Genomic DNA, 4,191 nt, shown 5'->3' on the forward strand with positions numbered 1-4,191 from the left:
ATCATGAATGAGTGTCACATAATATCTATTATATTCTTGTCCTTTTTAAAAAAAAAATTAAAGATCATCTGAGCTGAACGTTAATATAATAATTGATATAATATTCATTTGAAATTATGAGATTATATTTTATTATATAATAGTCAAATAAGTTGACTTTTAACTCAAATTATCTTTAAATTTTTAACAAAAAAATATTAATTTGAAATATATTAATAATCAAATGATAATTTTATAATTTTTAATAATTAAAAAATTTAATAAAATAACACCATATAATCGAAAATCTATCCTATAACATTTAATCGTCGGAGATTCAATAAAATATCACCATTTGTATACTTTACTAAAATAAGATCTAGTAAAATATTATTTCTTGTAAAATAGTAATTGAAAGTAACTGCTGGTAAGCTGGTTAATAGACAAGAAATCATGAAATCAGTTGAAACTGAGGTGGAAAGTCAACAGTTGAAGATGAACAAAATATCTAATTGGAATTGTTTGTTTATTTCAAATAATTAAGTGTTGAATTATTTAAATATTAAATAATTTAGAGGTTATATATAATTAACTCTAAATATAATATATTATTTAATAATAACTTTGAATTATTCACAATATATTTTTGTGTTAAATCATTCAATATTATTTTACTGAATCAGTCAATACTAAATCATTTAAATGTACAAAATAAAAACGTGAAATACTGAACAGTTCAACATTCATCATTGAATAATTTGATTACAAAGCAAAAAAACAGTCCCTAAATCTCAAATGTATCTAAAAGGAAACTTCCAAGAAAAACCGTCCATTATCTTCTTCACTTTTACAGCTTACACCACATAGCCTTCTCCGCCCACGGCCCACCGACCTAACCCTTCTTCTTCTCTTCTTCTCTCATTACTCACCCTCTCTATGATGCTTCAAGATCCCCACTTTTTTGCTTAAAAGGTGAACAAATATAACCTTAACTTTCTTTTTTATTTATTAGTATATTATAATATTAATTTACAATTGTTCTTGTTGACTTTGACTCTGGGTTTAAGTTTGGTTTTTTTTCCCCTTTTGTTGTGTTGTGCTGAAATTTTATGAATTTTGATGATGGAGGTAGAGTTTAGAACGTGTTAAAGGTTTGTTCTTTATGGTTTTCAGCTAAGCTATTTATAAATCTTCGATCTTGCTGTAAATGTGGTTGGATTACGTTTGTGAAAGAATTATCTGTTAAACCTTGTCTCAGGTGTATAATATCTACGAAAATTCATTATTATTTTCAGTTAACTGGGTTCTTTGCTGCATTCATGTTTGAATATGTTGAATCATGCAGGATATACATAAATTTTGGAGCTGATGGGTGGCATAACATCAAAACGATCCACCACAGCACAACCATCGTCTGTAGCGTCTAATTCATATTCATGGGATCCTCATATATACGCACAGCCATCGTATGGGTTTCTCGGGCCGAGACTATGGTTCGGAGCCGCATTATGTGGCTCCACCTCAAGCTATGGTTGTCATGCACCTGAGTCGAAGAGGAGGTTGGATAGAAAATATTCGAAGATAGATGATGACTACAATAGCTGGAGCAGGTACATTGTATTTTTAATTCCCTGTGGTTACATGCAAGAAATGCTTAGTAAATTATTCTGAAATGCATGCTACTCACAGGCATCTATTTAGAGGCACTTGCTTTTGTATTTGTAGGATATCGTGCCTATATATTGGACTTTTTTAAGAAGAAAGTAGTAAGGGAATTTCAAAAAGAGAGAGAGAGAGATTTTGAATGAAAAGAGGAGAAAATTATGAGTGTACATTAGGGTTTAAACTACTACTAATGTCGGTTTTTCCTTTCAACTACCAGGTTTCGTTGCGGTGTATTGACACAAGAACTCTTCTTTAAAGTATGACCCCAAATTATTTGTAAAATACTCACTTCCATTGTCTGTTTTTAGGATTTGGATGTGCCATGATTTGGGTATGAATCATTGTGTAAAAGGATTTAAATATATGTTTTTTGTTTTAGATTATTTTTCATGAGAAAATGTCCAAGTAGTTCTAGAGTGATCATCAATAAATATATGTTTTTTGGCACCTAAAGGCTCCCAAAGGTCACTATTTTATACTGGAAAATGGATGGAAAGGAGTGTATTTGATGCGACAATATACACTGTGAGTATATTTGGCAAGTTGACAAATTTCACTAGAAAAAGGTCTTTAGTGTTTTTTACTAAATAGGTGAGGAAATAGTTTTGCAAGATAATCAAAGTTCGGATGAGCAAGGCATACTAACTGGATCTAAAAAGATAGATTAAGTGAAGTTGTAACTTACACAACTTGAATGAACTTGTCCATGTAGGGAGTTCCCTTTGAGCAAATGAAGTTCCCCACACAATTCAACACTGTCAATCAGTCTCCCTGAATCCAATGCCTGAAATTACGAAAGTTGAAATAGAATTTAGTGACTTAGTTCAAATCATTAGATCATTATTAACAAAAATCAACTGCAAACCAATTTGGGAATATAAAGGATAGAGGATAGAAGAATGGCCTTTGTTAATTGAACTCATCCAATCTCTTCACTTAAAGATTGATTCGTTGACTGTTCGAATAGTGGAGAGATTAGGCTGTGGGCTGTATTTGTAAAACATACTGAGATCTCCAGTCATGTGGTCAGAAGCTTCAGAATCTATCTAGAATTTCGTTCTACTATTGTCGACAAGCTTTCCACACACACACACACACGTAATTATCAACTACTAAAACTTGCTTAAAACTTCATATCAACATTGGCTCGCATTGAAATTGGCTTTGTTATGCTATTTGGCTACCCTGGTGAATCTGTTTTGGATATGATAAGAAAAGCTTGTTATATTCTTGGTTTTCCACAGGTCACTGATGCCCTGGCCCGTGCTGGTTTGGAGTCTTCCAATCTTATTGTTGGTATTGATTTTACAAAGAGCAATGATGGGAGGTCCAACCTTCTCTTGATGAATTAGTTTTTTTTTTTTTGGTGTGTATTTTTGACACAACTTTTTAATGTGCTTTAAAATAGGTGCAAGATCATTCCACCGAAGAAGTCTACACCACATTGGAGATGAGCAAAATCCATACGAACAAGCAATATCCATTATCGGAAAAACGTTGTCTTCCTTTGATGAGGATAACTTAATTCCTTGCTTTGGATTCGGAGACGGTATTCATTTTTGCAGGATTTTCCATTTGATCTGTTAATTGTTAATCTTATTGTAATTGAGACAATACTGAATTCTTTGATCTGGCAGCGTCAACGCACGATCAAGAAGTGTTCAGCTTCTATCCAGATGAGACGTTCTGCAACGGATTCGAAGAAGTGTTGAGACGATACCGAGAATTGTGCCTAATCTGAGATTAGCAGGTCATAATTCATTTCACTTCTTCCTTTTCTTCATTCCATTCAGTCTCCTGTTACTTTATTTTTGGAATTTTATTCTCTTTGACAGGACCAACATCATTCGCTCCTATCATCGAAATGGCAATCACCGTTGTGAGCAAAGTGGCGGGCAGTACCATGTGTTACTGATAATAGCGATGGGCAGGTAACTTCGTGTTTGTGTTGTATGATAATTTGTAAACACATAGGTTCTACGTGAACTCTTTGTTGATAGTTTTGCAAACTTAGATTATCCTCTATACGGGGTGCAGGTGACTAGAAGTGTCGATACGGAGCGCGGCCAACTAAGTCCCCAAGAAATGAGAACAGCTGAAGCGATTGTGAAAGCAAGGTACTATAGGGTACTTGTGGCTCCAAATGTTTTTTTTTCTTCAATATCAACTTCCTTATATACTAATTAATTTGCAGTGAGTATCCTTTGTCAATTATTTTAGTCGGAGTTGGAGATGGACCGTGGGACATGATGAGAGAATTTGATGATAACATTCCTGCCCGTGCCTTCGATAATTTCCAGGCAAGTGTGGCCTGTTGACGATATTTTCTCATATTGCTTCTTGAAGCTGGTAAAGGTAATATGTATTACTCATCTGCCCTCTAATCTGAAATGTTGCTTCGTGTAGTTTGTGAATTTTACGGAAATAATGTCGAGAATATGGATAGGTCCCGAAAAGAGGCAGAGTTTGCACTTTCGGCGTTGATGGAAATTCCATCTCAGTACAAAGCAACTCTGGAGCTCAAACATATTGGGGTAAATAATTAGT

At 33.7% G+C, this 4,191-nt stretch overlaps 1 pseudogene; it reads left to right on the forward strand.

Annotated features, from left to right (window-relative positions):
* The first annotated feature begins 799 nt into the window (after nucleotides 1–799).
* Nucleotides 800–4,191, forward strand: LOC120160447 (annotated as a pseudogene).

This window comes from Hibiscus syriacus, unplaced genomic scaffold (genome assembly GCF_006381635.1).
Source record: "Hibiscus syriacus cultivar Baekdansim isolate YM2019G1 unplaced genomic scaffold, ASM638163v2 tig00002847_pilon, whole genome shotgun sequence".
Classification (NCBI taxonomy): Eukaryota; Viridiplantae; Streptophyta; class Magnoliopsida; order Malvales; family Malvaceae; genus Hibiscus; species Hibiscus syriacus.